At 35.7% G+C, this 18790-nt stretch overlaps 1 long non-coding RNA gene across 1 annotated transcript; it reads right to left on the bottom strand.

The window, feature by feature from the left end:
* Positions 1-8195: 8195 nt before the first annotated feature.
* Positions 8196-11527, bottom strand: LOC128244998 (uncharacterized). The gene is made up of 3 exons (XR_008263030.1): positions 11337-11527; positions 9258-9460; positions 8196-8818 (listed from the first exon to the last, which is right to left on the bottom strand). It is a non-coding gene; the product is annotated as an uncharacterized LOC128244998 (long non-coding RNA).
* Positions 11528-18790: the final 7263 nt, after the last annotated feature.

The raw sequence follows: 18790 nt of genomic DNA, 5'->3' as shown, positions 1-18790 counted from the left end.
TGCACCATTTCAGACTAGAAATTGTGAAAATTTTCTTGCGGGAGATACTCCAGTCCACCGTACCAACACTTAAAACAAAATAAATTTCTGTTCCGAGGGAGGGGCGTGCGTCAAACGGTTACGCCCCTAAGATACGCCTACTCTAATTTCAAATCCTGGAAATCCTTCCATGTACAGGGATGCTACATTTTCTTTAATCTTACACAAAAAAATGTTGCAAAATTGTTGCAATGGCACGTCAAGGAATTCATAACTAGGATGGGGGTTGGGGCACAATGGTGGGGGGGGGGGTCTTACTTGGAGTTACTAAATACCATGTAAGATTATCTAGATATAAATGCATGCACTTCAGTGAGAGTTAGTTTTGGCTTGAATTGTAGTCTAGGTGTGTTCATCCATTCGATATTCTCTGCATGATTGTATGGGGTGGGGGGGGGGGGTCGTCCCCCCATAAGCATGTTCAGCTATTTTCAGTGTGAAATTGTGCATTTTGGTGTGTTCTGTGTTAATGTTACTCCTTTTAAATATTTTCTTTATTAATAAATATGTCCAAACTTTCCTTGCTGGCAGCTTGTGTGTGAGTGTATGTGTGAGTGTGGGCGGTGCCTACATGAAAGTACGAAGGAGATGAGACACGAAGCCAAAGACGCGAAAGAAATATGGTGATGGAGTAAAGGGACGAAGGCGAAGGGGCGAAGTTACCTTTATCTTCGCCTTCGTCGCTTCGCTCCTTCGCCAATGATTACTTTAACCATTATATATTTTACAACGATTGTGAAGGAAGCTATGATAGCTTATACTAAGTCACTCTCGTTGGCACATTGTTGCGCGAGAGTGTGGTCTTCTGTTAAGGGGGAAACCGGAGTACCCGGAGAAAACCCACTTGTCCGGCTTGGTGACCACTAACCAAAGTCATATGCGCCCTGGCCGTGAATATAAATGAATGAAAGCATGAAGGAACGAACGATGTTGTTAACGAACGAACAAAAATAATATGAAATATTCGGGTTAATGATGAGATAAAGGAATAAAAAGATCTTCAACAGATGATTACTACATATCATTGGTAGACATATGGTTAAGTAAGATGAATGAATTAAAATGAACAGGAATAAGCTTAACCAAATAAGTAAATGAATGATGTGAGTGCCACGGTGAGTTGGTGAAGTGAGTGGGTGAGTGAGTGAACAAGTGAATTAGTGAAGTGAGTGAGAGTGAGTGAGTTTGTGAGCTGAAGTGAGCGAGCGAGCGAGTGAGTGGGTGGGTGGGTTTGTGGGTGAGTGAGTCAGTCAGTCAGTCAGTCAAGTTTGCCATTCGTTTGCATCCCTAAAATGTAGCGTAGATAAATTATTGAGTTTTAGGTTAAGTTTGAATAGAGATCACATGTTTGTTTACTAATATTGTGAGTTATAGTAGTAGTAGGTGAGATAAGAGAAAAACGTGTAGAATATCTTAACACAATATGAAAAATGTTTAAATACAAACGTTTTGTGCAATTTCGGGATGCATCGTTCATTCATTTATTTTTCAACTATTTATGCTTTTAAGTATTCACTTAACATTCCAATTTTTTCATCATCACTTCGTTCATTCATCCATTGATCAATCGAGAACATTCATACATCACTCACTCAATCACTCACTCAATCAATCCCTCACTCACTCACTCACTCACTCACTCACTCACTCACTCACTCACTCACTCACTCACTCACTCACTCACTCACTCACTCACCTGACTTACTTTAGAAGATGTAGTAAACCTCTATCATTATTCGCTTAAGTTATAGCCGGGGTATTTTTATCCCGTAATTTGTTGTAGCCAGTACGCGCGGCGGACCCTGATTTTCCCCACATGTGTTTTTGAAATTCTCGATTTTCATAAAGAAATAAGTAATACATTATAAGCAATCAACAACAATATTGAATAATGTCAACTCCCCTGTCTTTATATTTGTTAACAATGTGAAATTAGATGGATTCCTATTCAAATAGCGTTTTGCACCAATGCAGGGTCTTTCCGTAGGACGTTCAGCCTCGTTCTGAGATTGACCTCTAAATTGACCAAATATTACTATGAAAAAACCCAAACCAACTCGAGAACTAGTTAAATAATAAAACGGAAATATATGTGGATTTGACTCATCTATTGTACAACTATAGAGGAAATATATCCTAAATCGCTATACTATACATTTACATTTCAAAGCACGAACATTGTATCGAAATATTGAAAACAGTTTAAAGCACATATATATGTAACAACATTATTGTAGCAAATGGCATTCATATCATCACGGTGATTTGAGCTATGTTGCATAGATTAATTTGCAGCCAAGACAACACATTGGTGTTAAAGCCGATTACTAGCCAGTAATTGTAAAAGTAGGGGAAATTCTTATAGTACCCATCAATGAAGTTCATTTACCATAATTAAAATTGTGACCTCTGGAGTGGCAGACAGTTTAGCATTTGGATATAGTGACCCTCTTTGGGGTTTGGCATGGGTTTTTTTTCTTCTTTTTATGCCTAAATGGACCTGAATTGCTTACCAGAGCAATTATATTGACATTATTTCGCAAAGTTTAACCTCTTTGAGTAGATATGTGGATACAAGTTTGACCTACACAACTTATGTCATGTTTAAGCTTGACCTAGATTGAATAAAGGCAAACTTTGTGATCAATTTGCATGCAACAAAAGTTGAACGTAGTTTTCAAATATTTGACAACATGACTTTACAATTATTGAAATTGTGACCTCTGGAGTCCCAGACTATTTCGAATTTGGATTTAGTGACCCACATGTGTTTTCTTCGTTTATGGATGAATTTGACACAGGTCTATACAGTTGGGTCGGGAATCTGGGATATATGGAATTGACATTTTTCTCTAATATTTGACCAAGTGACCATATATAATACCAAACATAACCTATAATCGAATATAACAGACTAAAAGAAGACTGGATAGAAAATGTGGATGCTAGCATATTTACGACGTACGACGGGCAGGGAACAATTTAAACATGTCAAAGTATATACCACTACTCATATGACCTAAAACACATACACAAAACAAATTTACATGTAACATAATTGTACAACGTTCAATGTAGGTAAATATATCTGCAACGTTCAACAGGTTTGTTCAGGTTAAAGGTTTATTAAATACACCCTGCTTAACAAGAACGCAAGACAATAAACAAAAATATATTACACATGTGACCAAAATCTCAGATTAAAGTTGTACAAAGTGTATTCATAACAAATGCAACTCTGACAAAATGACATTATATCAATTATTAGCTACAATGACATCCGAATTAAGATACCCTATGAAGCAAAATCTCATTGACGTACTCAGCTAAAGAGCAAACTTTATTTTTGTCTTCATGGTTTATCTGGAATATCTTTTCTTTGCGTCTTTTCTCGTTGGTAAGAATCTGATACATATCGTCTATACATGAGTCCACATCAGTTATTAATGGACCTGTTGCTTTTATTTCCTTATATGCAATCGTACTTTCTACTTGCAACATAAACTGCTTTGTTTTTGAAAATATATCGGATGTCATCATTGAATATCTGTTCGAGTAAACTGTCAAAAACAATTCCCTCCGCAAATATGAAGGAATGTTCAGCCTTTGCATGGTAAAAACCCTATCCGATAACCTATCTTTTTTTATCAATAAGTGCGTAATATGCAGATAGGTAAATATGTCATCAAGTTTATCTAAAGAACGAACAATGAGGTTCTCGATTAGATTTTTATATACAGATAGGGCTGGCGACTTTTGAGAGCAGTTTAAAAGTTGTTTTCTAGATAAAGAATTTATGCGTTTGAGTAATTGACATGAACAATTCAGTTTCTTCAAGTGACTGATAATAGGCTGTGGAATGGCGACCCATCTCTGAAGCTCTATTGTAGATTTCGAAAACCGATCATAAGTTATTTTAGAAAAACATTTGTTGTTGTTCATCAAATAACTTTGGTATAGAGCATCGATTTTCTTTAAAATCGACACATATTGTATGAAATAGGCATATACCCAATACAACGGCTTATATGTGCATGCAAACACAATGTCACTTTTATTCATTTTTGTATTCAGACAATCGAAATGTTTTCTGACATGTCGTAAATTATACTGAACATGCTTCCGCCTCATAAACTGAAGACAAAACAATGGATCGTCAACATTTGTAAACGGAAAACGCTTTACAAGGTTAAAAACTAACATTGTCTCTTCAGATGTATCTGGTAAAGTGTTCTTGACTTTAAGTTTTTTTAAGAATTTTGTCAGCCGTTCTCTTGAAAACAATTTTGAAAAGTATAAAGGAGTAAACATGTGTGAAGTTTTACATTCCAAAAGTTTCTTTCCAAAAAGTCGAAATAAAATCGTGTTTGTTTTATACATTCCGTTAATTGCAAAAGTGTGAATAAGGGACAGGGTCTGTTTTTTATCTTCGCAAAAATCTGTAAAAAGCAGTTTGTCTCTGTGAATTGCTATGAATTTTCTGAGAAACATGTCTGTGCAATTGATTTGATCGGCATTGCTACAAATCTGTTCATATTCGGCTAATGGATAGTACTTAGAATGTTGCGACTCTTTAATTGTATTTATGATCCGTTCTTTTATAGATATTGCGCCATTTTTTGAAAGATGATATCCACCGTTTAATAGATATCTCGCAACTCCGATATTACCCCCGATTAATGCGTAATCCATCATGGAAAACCCATTTTGATCAAGACAACTTCTTTTTTCATGTGAAACTATGTTTTGAAATATTTGTAGATCGTTAGTATAAAACTGTTGCAGCATAAAATTAACAGGCGATTTTGTCAGAGGCTTTTCTCATCCAAGAAGAAAGTAAACTCTGTGCAGTGAGAGAAAATAAATAGACCATGGTATTACCCTCTCAAATCCATTCCATGACGCTAAAGACATTCCATGCATAATGCTGTCTATCAAAGTTTTCCTTGATAAAAGCTTTGGATATAATTTGAGAAGAGTGTGTAAGATATAAGGAGATTTGCAAACCACAGTGCTTAACCATTTCAAAAGCGATTTTTTTTTTATTACTGGATATATAAACTTGTGTTTTTCGAAATACATAAGTCCAACAACGGTGCTTTCCCAAGGCTCAATACCATAAACTTTCGAAAAAAAACGACTTCGCATCTTCAATAGTAATAGCAACAGAGTCCAAGGTAATAATCTTTTTAATGACTTTTCTTCTTTTAACGTTTCTCACCATATATTCGAGAGCGGTCATTCCAAAAATGTCAGCATGACTCAACATTTTAAGTAGCATGTTGGTATCCATATTAGTCTTCATTGTTTCGAACTCATCGTGATAACCATTTAAAAGCGCGTAATGAAAAATAGTTCGACCGAATATATCAGTGCCATCCAGTGGTACATTGTTCATAGCTTCAATTAAATGCCTTATGTTAAAATGCACCCTATCTCTTTCGTCCGTTGATTCACAATTTGGAAACAAAAACAGATAGTGAAAACAGTTCCGATCATATGAATCTTTAACACTTAATATCAAACTGTTTGAGTGCATTTTAAGTACAGTAAAACTCCGTCTAGATTTATGAAGTGCAGCTAAATGAAATGCTGTTGAACCGTTTTTTTTTGTTTTTGCGGAAACATTTAATGACAAAACATTAACGTTTTCAAGAAAATAATAGTTGTCTTTAGAAGCAGCATAATGTACTGGGTATATGCCCATATCGTCTGGAAGATCCCAACCTTTAGTTTGATTAAGGTCGTTTATAAAAAGTCTGACAATGTCTCCGTTTCTAGTAAGAGCAATCAGAGGAGCAAAATTGTCCCCACTTGGGCAATATTCACGGGCTTCTGGTAAATATGTCGACATATTTCCACAACGATCTTTAGTATGCCCTTCCACCATACCTCTTATTAAATCGAAATTCTTGTAATAAATTGTCATCAAAAATGGCGTAAATCCATAAGATGTTATGGAACTAAGTAAATGTGGAAAATGTTTTACTAAGAACAGACCTACATCATTTTATTCAAACTTGATAGCTTCATGCAAGGCATTGTACCTCAAAACTTGATGCCATAGATCAAATGTGTTTAAACCTGTGCCGGAAAAAGATTTAACACAGTGTGACAAATCCATCAATTGAGTAAGGGCAATGTAGCCATCTTCTAATGAAACACAACTTACAGTATGTCCTTGGCGATGCAGATACTTAACTATTTGTAAGTGGTTTCCCCTCGAAGCATAAGACATACATTTGGAAAGGTCTGCCCCCGATATTCGCAAATCAACAACTATATCATAAAAACCATATTCACAAGCAATGTCCACGGCTGTGTGTCCAGTAGCACTTTTTAAATCCACGTGATTGACTGTCATTTTCTGAAGCAAAACTTTGACCACGCCAGTATTGTTAAAACGTGCGGCAATGTGTAATAATCCATAACCCCAAAAGGTAGATTCTTTAATGGTAAGCGTTAGTTTCAAGGCTTCTGATACTGTTTGCTGACAATACGAAATTTCGTTGTATCTGAAGTATATGTTTGCACCTTTCGAGACAAGAAAACGTAGCTGTTCAACATGCCCCTCCATTGCTGATAAAAATAAAGGCGTTGCTCCACTAGAATCTACATGGTCTACATGCTTAACATGATGAAACACCATTTTTGACTGCATGATGCAAGAGATGATGTACGTTTTCAGTTCGTAGAGAATAAAACAGTTTTTTAAGTTTATCTTTTCCAGAAGAAGCCACATGTATAGCTAGTTTGACAATATCGATTTGTGATTCGTTGCTATGTGATGCAGAAAGCATATATTTTGCTATCATTTCATGTCCTCTTGTGACAGATATTTTGTAATTTTCATTACGGTCACTAATTACCCAAGTATAAATTGATTGGTGAACAAATACGATACCTATGTCAGTCTCAGTCAAACAAAACGTAAACAGTTTATCAAAAACTTCGTTGAATGAATTATAACTATCGTTGTTAACACCCAGTACTTGCATAATTTGAGGAACTTTTAAAGAACACATCGATGCACAAACGATTTCAAGGATACGTTTGGCCGTATCAAAATAACGTTCCGTTGTACCGAAGTGTCGACTGAACTTTTCCTCGTATATTTCCTCAAGACTTTGGGGAAGATCTCTGTAATTGTTGATACTGTCTTTGTTCTCAAGAAGTTTGTTAACATATTGGAAATTTCCTTCGCTTTGATATAATGCTGCCTTTGCAGTTTTTGTTATATTGCTTTCGCTTATAAATTCCTTGATATCGGCAATATTATTACTGTCAGAAAACTGAAGGTTGCGCAGACGCAAGTGTCGTTTTAACCTGGCTGAAATGGTTACATTTCTAGCAGTTATTACAACCTTAAACCATTTAGGCAACTTTGGAATTCGCGATTGTAAAATATCCATAATTGGATTAGTTTCCTTATTACTGTCATAGCATTCATCTAGGGCGTCTATTGCAAATGATACAGGTTTCATATCGCCTGTTATTTCTTGTAAAGGATGGGTAACTGCTTGGTCAAAACATGCCTCTATTTCATACTCGCAAGCACTTAGGTCATAAAATAACGAATTGTTGCCTTGATACTCTATAATTGAGCCGCATTCCGCACTAAACGTTGCCAAAAAGCCGATAAGCAGCCTTGTACTTCGAGAATCGAACTTACAAACGTGAAATGCCTTGACGTGTTGTCTTAGCTCATATCCCTTTTCTCCTTCACCAGCACAAAGAAGATGTCGTATAATAGCCGATTTTCCGTATCCAATATTTGCAAGAAACATTACTCCTCGCAAGTTGTCATTTTTAAGCACAATATCTTCTAGTTCTCGAAACAACCATTCCTGACCTACTAACTTCTGGTGTTGTCCAAGAAAATTAAGCAATGGTAGGTCCTGAGGAAATGGGAACGAGTACTGCTCTGATAAACAACCTGGAAAAAATAAAGTTTCGAAAGCAAAACAGTAAAGTTAAGATAGAACAATGTCTCGACAAATCATAATCACAAATCACGCGTATACAAGCTTACCTCTGTTATGTTCAGAGCCTTTATTGGTATTTAGCAGAATAACACTTCTAGAGTCGTGCAGGGATGGAAAAGGTATCAAAAGAAACAGAATAGCCAAACCAGCCAACAGTAGAATCGCGCATTCACGTTTGTTATTCTGCCTTAAAAAGTGGAAAATCTCTTTTTTAGCAACATTTATCTCATATGTCTGTTCTAACAAACGCGTTGTAGCAGCCTGTATCTCATCGGTTGTGTCCAACAAACGATCAAAGGCTTGATTAAATTCTCGTTTATTTTCCGTTGATTCGGTATTTACATTTCTCACTTCCCTTTTCAACTCATTGATAACTTCTAAAACTGGGACGTATTCTTTATCCTGGATTTGTTCCAGTTCACGTCTGCATTGTTTTACGTCAAGGTAAGCCTGCATATCTTTTTCTGCAACAAGGTCGAATAAAGCATCAAACACTTCCATCTTTTGAGTCAAGGGAAGAGTGACTTCACTATTGTGTGCAAAGTATTCATTTCTGACCTTCATTAAACGCTGCATGGTGCTTTCTGCTATGTCGAACATTTTGCAGTTTTTCCAGAGGTGACACATGCAGGAAATATCAGAAACATTGAATGGCCCTGCCCAGGAAAATGTCGATGATTTTTTCATACGATGTTGACCATAACCATGATTGTGTTCTTTGAGTGTTAATTTGATTTTTCTTATTTCTGTAGGTATCTAGGAGTTTCTTCCACTCAATGCAATGATCGCACCACCTATATACGAAACAATAAAATAAAGAAACATATATCATATATACATATTGTATTTAACTGACTCTTACATTTATGAACATGCATGTATGCGAATGTTGCTGCCAAGAAGTGTTTAGGTGCTGTATTCGGCAATAATCAACTCCGATCTAACTTGCGCATTTATGAGTAGAATCTCAGTGTTTTGATTGGCCTGTAAAATTAACTGGCCAATAGAATAAATTGCTTTACTCAAGCATGTTTGGTAAGGATAATATTTTTATTGAATACGCCTCATAACAATACGTACTTTTATACAGTGTGACTTCCAATTGCTTTAAGATTAACAGGAATTCATAGGTTTTGTTAATTTGCTTTATTGTCATTTTATTAACCTGTTTCAACTGAACTTCCTAAATGAATGAGAAGTTTCAAAAAATAATTACAATATCTCAGTAAATACCTGCATTTATGTGTTTCTTGTGCAATCTGTCAGCTTTGGTAGACTCAGGTTTCATTTTGTCCACCTCAATACTTGTAATCTTCTAGTCTGATGTACTGCCATCCAATTTTTAAGTCAGGTCAGGCAGCCATTTCAGCTGTTTTCCAGTTGATTGTATCAGATGATGTTAACAATACTAGCCTTGTATCCAGGCACTTCTCAATCTGAAAGTTTACAAAAGAACATGGCCTGTAATATTTAATAAAAAAATCATAATTGTTTACTCCTGGATGATGGGTTCTAAAGTAAACCTTTGAGAAAAGAAGCTGCTGGTATGGTGCTTGAACCCACGACCATGTGAACACTTGCATGGAGATCTGTCAAACTGAGCTAACTGGGTAACTGATTTTTAGGCAGCTCCCAGCTTGGCTCTACAATTGACAGGTGCATTATACATTATAGAGACAATAAATCAAACACTTGAAGCACTAGTCCAAATAATAGTAACTTAACTGATCTTTTTACAAATTTTGAAATGGCATATCCTTCACATACATTGTTTTTGTACCAAAAGTGGGTAGCTATTCCGATTGGGATTCCGGGTCAGATAATTATATATATCTAAAATATGAGTTATGTACACAAAAAAATAAAAGCTGACGAATTATTATGAGTTTGATGAGTGTTTTTCTTCATTTCATACTGTCAAAACATAATGATATAAACTGTTATAAATGAAGATCACCTGCAAGGCTGCGGTGCATAGATTTATATAGATGTAAAATGGTTGTGTTTAAATGCATTAAATGCTTGTTTTGTGAAAAAAATCTTTGCACTTACATGGTAATAACTAAAATACGAATATAAACCTTTAATATCTATTTCAAACATATAATACTTATCTAACTACGATTTCAATATCTTTCAACCCCCACCCTGTTTTGCACAAACCCGATTAGACGTAAGGGATTGGAAGAATCCCATATAACACGTCTATTTTTTTTAGACTATTGAAGCATATATGTTCTTTTTTGATGGTTGAGACGTTTCAGGTTAAACAACAATTAAAAATGCGAAATAATTTTAGTGAATAATCAACTCTGAATTGAAAGTAACATGAAGATGTTGTAGTGAAGGATTTGCCATATATATATATATATATATATATATATATATATATATATATATATATATATATATATATATATATATATATATATATATATATATATTAATCGTAAAAAGAGTCCGTCAACGTACAAATATTTAGACTAAGAGATGTAGATCAGCGAAATGTACCTTCTAGTCCAAATAATTGTACGTTGACAGATTTTTTTACGATTTTTGATACAGCAAATCCTTCACGTACAAATTGTTTTGTACGAAAAGTGGGTAGTTATTCCGATCGGGATTCCGGGTTAAAGCATATTGCATCTATAACATATCATAAAAACAAGAAATATTACCAGATAATGTTATTTTATATAAATTCCGTAACCAAAAAGTAATATCAAGCAAATAATTATGAGTTTGATGGTTTTTTCTTCATTTCATTCTGTCAAAACATAACAATATATACATGAAGGGCACCTACAAGGCTGCAGTTCACAATTTTACAACAATCGGAACATTTCGGCCATCAATTGTAACAACTCGCCATCTTCGGTAAGCTTCGAGATAGTCAATCCCTGATGGATACTGGCTGAGGTGTTCAGATTGTTCGGCCAAGGCCGAGTTGTTACGATTGTATTATCTCGAAGCTTGTCGGAGGTGGCCGAATTATTACGATTGGGTCAAGTTGTTCCACTTGGCATAATGGTTGTCTGTGTCAGTCAACTTTCCTTTTAATGAAAAGGTGAATAATGTGTTTTAATGCATTAAATGCTTGTTGTTTTTTTTTGCAAAATAGCTTTGCACTTCCATGGTAAAATATGAATATAAATCTTTACTTTATTATCCATTTCAACCATAAAATACTTCACTTAATACAATTTCAATATTTTTCAAACACCCCCGCTTTTTGCACAAAACCGTTTAGACGTTAGGGATTGGAAGAATCCCGTATAACACGTCTATTATTTCAGACTAATGTACATGTACCTTCGTGTCCGAAATCGATCACTTCCTGGCAGCTCATTTCTGGATTGTCTCCATCTAAATTTAACATTTTTAGACGCATACATTGATGCCATTTTTGCTTCGATTGATGTTAAAGCAATAGCACTAAATACAGGTCGGTTATTTTGTAGAAGAACGTGTTCGAAGTAACATTCAATTTCATTTCCGCATAATCGCCGCCATAGTGTGTATGACTTTAAAAACTACACCCTATAGTCCAAAATAACAATAGGCATAACGTTGACATACTGTGATAGGTATAATCCAAATAATTTATTCAAACAAATACAATAGTTCGATTGCTGCTGAAAAAAATCATTTGAAACATAAAAGCTATTTCACAAAATATTACATGACATGAACTCTTTAACCGCGTATGATTTATTTCTTAATAGCTTTCATTCATAAAATAAGTTCTTTGCCGGGGTTTGCCGGGTCAGTCTTGAATGCCGGGATATGTGTGACGTCACACGGGGTGCAAACATGTGGTGTAGCTTACTATTGGATGTAGGGTAAAATGACTTCGTATGTAAATGCTATTCTTTCATTATTTTTCATTGTTTTGTTCAATAAAACTCACCAAATTGCAACGGTACAACTATACTAAGAGTAACACGCAATGTTTGTCATAAAAAGGCAATAACGCGTTAAATACACATAAGCAGGTACTTGACGCCCCACATTCACGTAAGTAGTTCTGTTGCAACGCAGGTGGTGTGTATTAATATATTCATTTTCAATATGTCGTGTCAGGCGACTAGTCGCGTTTCTGAAATACCGCTCTCTAAAGACTGTCGGCTTGCAGCCGACAGTCTAAAAATGTAACACTGATACATAATGTGCTTTTTGGTCTTAATAAAACTGACATGTATTGTATTTCATATTTTGATAACCTAAAGTCCTGTCAAACTTACGTTTTCAAACCCAGGATTTTCAAAATTTCCAAAACGATTCATATTTTGAAACCATACATTTTACAAACTGCATGAATTTCTGCGATAGTGTTTCATCACTGCACTGGGGACTGTCTGTATTGATATGTAAAAAGGTCAAATATAATCTAGAAATTTGATTTCTTGAAACCCCACTTACCTTGATATTTCCCCACCATACTTTTCACTGCACTTTTCTTTACACCCTTTTTTACATGCTGGAATACTGGCAAGGTATTTTTTTTTATTTTGCGATGCATGTCTTCCAATTTTGTTTTTGTGTAACATTCCAACATGCGTTCACATCTCTTGGTTGCATATTTACAAACTAAGTAATTATACACTTCTTCGTTTGCCCAGAAATCACACTCCATGATCCAGCCATTCGACGTTATATATCTATTGTCGACGTTGAAAGTATACAAGCTCACGCATCGACTATTGGACTCTATTCAGCTTGTCTAGAGTTTATTCCCCTCACACTATCTTTATCGATATCGTTATCGTTATCTTGGGGTTAAATTTTCTGGCTGAATAGATAGTCTGGTTCCCTTCTTATAGTCTGGAGTTCTTTCCCCTAACACTCGTTGTCGGGTCAGGCAAAGGCCGATAATTGCGGCGCCCAGTGAACACTTTAAGGTTACCATTTGTTTTACTTTTTTTGATCACGTTAATAAAACAACGGCATTTGAACACACTTTATATGTAGAAAATAATGACACATTCGATTTTTGGTGATCTCATGTCTTGAAAGAAATATTATGACAAAAGTGAAAGTTAACGTAATTCGGACGTTGTGTATTTTCGGATGTTTGTCAATTGGAAATGAATGCCATATTTGACTTCACCTTCTCCTATTAAGACTGATAATAAAAATTGAAAATTCAAATGAATGATGGAACAAGTAAATATAAATATAACACTGTATTTATTGTATGATTTTGTTTGGCTGCATAAAAAATAAATGAGGGTATTTCATTTTTCAGTTTCCCAAGTTTCCAGTTCTGATGTCTGAAGAAGTTTGCTGCTCACCGACTTACATCCCCTGATTGAAACATTCTTATTGACAAGTTCGTCTGTTTATTTCCATTTGTCATATGAGTTTTCTCTGTGTGTGGGTTTCTTTTTCTCATTATCTATAGGTCCACAGCGGATTTGGAAACATTTTGAAAATAAAGTTTCAAATATATATAATTAGCCCTTATTTTCTTGATTTCTATTATGTTTGCAATATAAATACACACCTTTAGATGGATATCTTTTCTTGTTTTCATTTTATAGCGTTTGCTTTCAATTCGTGTCGGCACTAGAACTTCTCATGATTATTGCATACAGTTGTTTTATAAAGTAAACCATGGCAGACATACAGCATTTATCACTTTCAGACATAACTACGCATTTATATGAAGTGTACAACGTGCGAGCCAATGAAACACCAACAGCATGCTCGACCCTGAAGGGGTCCACTGGTCTTTATATACACTTACTTCTCTATTCTCACAGAGCCCGGGTTTTGCTAATTTGCATATTACCAAGTTTACATACGTACTATGAACGTACTTCCGGTTTATAACGGAATATCATTATAAACGCACATCCGCCGCCTACAGCGGACCGTAACATTACTTTCCCCTCCGAGAAGACTCGTCCCGAGTCTTGGTCCTGGAATCTTATGGGTAAGGCAACCCCGTTCCGGCAGTTGTCATTATCCCACCGCTGCCACCATTTGTAACGTGCGAGCCAATGAAACAAACACCAACAGATTCCTTCAGGGAAAAGCATGCTCGACCCTGAAAGGGTCCACTGGTCTTTATATACACTCACTTCTCTATTTTCACATAGCCCGGGCTTTACTAATTTGCATATTACCAACCAAGTTTACATCCGGTATGAACGTACTTCCGTTTTATACGGAATATTATTATGAACGCACCTCTGCCGCTGTAGACCTTTGTCGCCTACAGGGGACTGTTACACTTCAACCATCAGGAAAGTAGAGCTTTAAAGATTGTTGAAGTTCCAACTTACTATGCCTAACATGTCAGCTGAGCTTTCTAGCAAGTGCATAGAATTGGAGACTATGAACGCACATCCGCCGCCTACAGCGGACCGTTACATTACTTTCCCCTTCGAGAAGTCCCGAGTCTGGGAATCTTATTGGTAAGGCAACTCCGTTCTGGCAGTTGTCATCATCCCACCGCTGCCACCATTTGTAACGTTCGAGCCAATGAAACACCAACATATCCCTTCAGGGAAAAGCATGCTCGACCCTGAAGGGGTCCACTGGTCTTTATATACAATTACTTCTCTATTCTCACAGAGCCCGGGTTCTGCTAATTTGCATATTACCAAGTTTACATACGTACTATGAACGTACTTCCGGTTTATAACGGAATATCATTATAAACGCACATCCGCCGCCTACAGCGGACGGTTACAGAAGTTTTGAATGTTTTTCTTACAGACTCTGCAAAAGGTTTTTCGTTTGCGCAATGATTTTTTTTATAATTAAGTGTCAAACAGCAACCAATGTCTTAATGTTTTTTTCCTGTTATTTATCCATATTTACATCTCTTCAAAACATGCATGTAGAATGCTAGCCATTTGTTTGCCATATCACAAGTTTTTAATGCCATACAATGCATTTGCCAACCATTTGATGATTTATGGTATTGAACCAACATATCATGTAGGGCAATTTTATGCGTAAATAACATTGGTGTTTTGGTTACGGACATATTACTGTTGTAATGGTTACTGCTACAATGAATCCTTAATTGCGTTATCTCTCTTCAACACATGCTGGACATAGTGTATTAATACTGCACCGAATGGAAGATAGCTATAAATGTCATGAAATCTCTTGTCTTAGTGTTAATGTACCGCCCTTTGGCATGCTATACGGAGATAAGTTCCTTGGAAGGGCAAACAGCGCAAACCATCTGGGCATAAGACAAGACTCAAACTTAAAGAGCAAAGTTCGCATTGAGGAACGCTGCCAAAAAGCAAAAAAAAAAATGCGTTTTTCTCTATGTCCGCACAAGGTTTACATCCTTACGGTCTTAACCCTTTAGTTTCTTTAAACCTTTATAAGAAAATAAATCTGCCAATAGCCTTATATGGCAGTTGACTGTGGAACAATATCACCAAATACGACATTATAACTTTCAACAAACTGCAACACTTTATCGTTAAAAGATACAAGGTTTCCATATCAGAACAAGATCGGGTATGTGCGAGTCGATGGTGGGTGTATGCAATTTATTCTCTAACGTCATTATTAGAAAGCTGCTATTCCTGCAATAGCTCTTGTCACTAGATAGTAAAAGTACCAGTAGGAATATATTTATTAAACGCTATTTAGATTTTATATCAGGAAGCACTAAGGAAACTCTTGGGTTTGTTCCCGATATATGCAACATACTATATACAATCGGTCTCCATAGCTTTATTAACACCATACTTGTTAATCCAAGGTCGATTCCTAGTAGCTACGAATGGAAAAAAAACGAGTAAAACAACTTGTCATCCAATTGAAAAACTCTAGTCAGATTTCATTAAGGCAAACATTCTGAACATAACTGATTATTCAATACTTATGTTTGGTTTGAGACACAAGTTTTCAAAGTTTTAACCTACCGACCTGGTTTCTGACCCCATGTGACCCAGTTTCGAACTATTCAACAACAATCAAGGAAAACAGACTGATTAAGTTTCATGAATATTAGATGGCCTCTAGTGTGTTCCCAATATTTTTTCATAAATTTGACCTATTGACTTTGTTTTTGACCCATATGACCCACTTTTAAAACGCAGTCGAAATTTAACCCAAGAGAACATTCTGACTATGTTTGACCCACTTTTTTAAATGGTCCATATTTCATCAAGGGGTACATCATGATCAATTTTGAACAAAACTTGACCAGTCATTACCATGATATGGTTCCGGGCAAGATTTTTCTAAGATTTGACCTAGTGACCTAATTTTCGATCATATGTGACCCAGTTTTATTTACGACCAAGAGTTCATCAAGGAAAATATTCTGATTAAGTTTCATGAATATTTGACCATGTATTATGCTTTCCAGGCTAAAGTTATCACAAATAGTATGAAGAGGTCTACATTCATCTCTTTTCAGTAAGTCATAATTCAAATCTCCTATGCAGATGATATGTTCAAAAGTTATCAACATTTTTTCAAAACACTAAGAGGTGTAATTATAGTTCGTATCCGACATCATTTGCGATACAAGCACAGACTACACTATTCACGCTTCTGGAGTGACAGTTAAGTTGGTCAGTTTCCATGTCCCTGCGACGTTGGACGGGGACATCATCTTGTGTGAAGGCCATCCATCCTCCGCCATTGCAATTGCGATCTCGTCTGTCGAGGTTGCAGTGAGAATATTGTTGCAAATGCTGTCGTCCTCTTTGTTTTAAGCAATAACGAGCAGATCTGAAAATTATCATCAAGAATTTTACGAATTCCATAGAGTTTGTATCGTATGCTGTTAATTTCAAGGTAAACTAGCATCGGATGTTTATTGTTTTCATTTCTAAGAGCTTAAAGGTTCTCAAATAAATCTGAGGAGTGACTTTTCATGCTGCAAGATTAAACAGAATCATTAGTCGTATGTGTCGCGGTGTCCGCTGTAAATCTTGATCTGTGAAACATATGGTGCTGCATCTATTTAGAGACGTAAGTTGCAACGTCATGCGTGATAACACACCGGTAAGGAACATTACAATTGCTGGACATGTGGTGCCTCTTTTTCTGATAGATCTTACTTGAGAGAAACCATGCAAGTGTGAGACGTGCGGTGGTGCTTTTGCTAAAAAACAAAGTTTACAGAACAACATCAGAATCCGCACAAGGGAGACACCTTACAATTGTGAGATGTGTGGTTCTGTATCTACTAGAACTCGTTATATGAAGGCACACATTAGAATGCACACTATAAAGCTAAGCCATACAAGTGTGAGCCGTTAAGTTCTGAATTTGCTAGAAATCGTTATGTAAAGACACATATGAGGAAACACACCAAAGATAAGCCATACAAGTGTGAGACGTTAGGTTCTGTATTTTCTAGAAATCAATATGTACGGACGAATATAAGGATACACACTAAAGAGAAAATACTCTTACGAGCAAGCCTGAGACGTTACCGGCTTACGCGCGTGCTCTCGGGTCGGACTTTTCTATCTGTACCGGAAACACATGATAGATACTTATAGTATCCCACTCTGTTTTTCCAACTCTGCTAATATCTAGATGTGACTGGGAAACAGTGCAGTCACTTATCTCATGTCATTTTAATATGGCGTTTAACCGACAGAAAACAGTCTGTTCATGTTAACAGTACCAAATCAGATTTTGATCAAGTTGTGTGTGGTGTACCTCAAGGAAGTATATTAGGTCCTCTGCTGTTTTTATGCTACATTAATGACATGAATACAAGCATCAGTTCTAAATGCAAACTTATACTTTATGTTGATGAGCGCTATCTTATTTTCTCATAAAGACCCTGATATTATAAGACAAGTTCTTGGTCAAGAATTGCAAAACTGCAGCATGTGGTTAACTGATAACAAAATATCCCTTCATCTAGGAAAGACCGAATGCATTCTTTTTGGCTCCAAACGTAAACTTGGCAAAATAGGGGATTTCAGCATTCAATGTAATGGCCATAAAATCAAGTCTCAAGATTCAGTCAAATATCTTGGGTCAATTTTGGACTCTGCTTTGTCAGGTACATCTACTGTGAACAATATTGTTAAGAAGGTTAACTCTAGAATCAAATTTTTATATAGACAACGTGAATTTTTAAACAAATCTCTTAGGAAAACTCTAATGCATTAGTTCAATGTCATCTTGACTATGCTTCATCATCTTGGTACTGTGGCCTTACCATGAAGTCTAAAAATAGACTCCAGGTGGCACAAAATTAAATCGTTTTATTAATAATTTTCATTGTAGAACCTCGCTTTCAGTGGCAAGTTTTGCTGATCTTGGTTTTTTAAATGTCGAATAAAGATGTAGACAACTTAGGCTAAATCATGTACACAAAATATTTTATGACAAATGTCCAAGTTATATGAAGGATAATTTTGCCAAATGTAACGAAGTTCCAACTTAAAATTTTATGTCCCACATAATGGTGGTTTTACAGCAGCTTCTTTTTATTATAATGGTATACGGGATTGGAACATGCTTCCAAATAACATCAAAGACACAGAATCAAAGTATGTTTTTAAGAAATTAGTCAAAACTCACCTCTTAAAGGAAATGGAGAAGTTTGAAAAGTCTGTCTTTTTGTATTCATAATTTTTATGTAATAGATAAATATAAGTGCGCTTTCTAAGAATACGCACTATTTTTATATAGTTGCTTTGGTAATTTTTAGATATTCCTTAACTATTTGTATAATTATGTGGTATATTATATAATTATTTGATACTGATAGTAGTTTATTTGTGATGAATGTCATATATTATTTAATTCAT

This window comes from Mya arenaria, chromosome 8, assembly GCF_026914265.1.
Source record: "Mya arenaria isolate MELC-2E11 chromosome 8, ASM2691426v1".
NCBI classification, from domain to species: domain Eukaryota; kingdom Metazoa; phylum Mollusca; class Bivalvia; order Myida; family Myidae; genus Mya; species Mya arenaria.
This window is presented reverse-complemented; position numbering and strand designations above follow the sequence as displayed.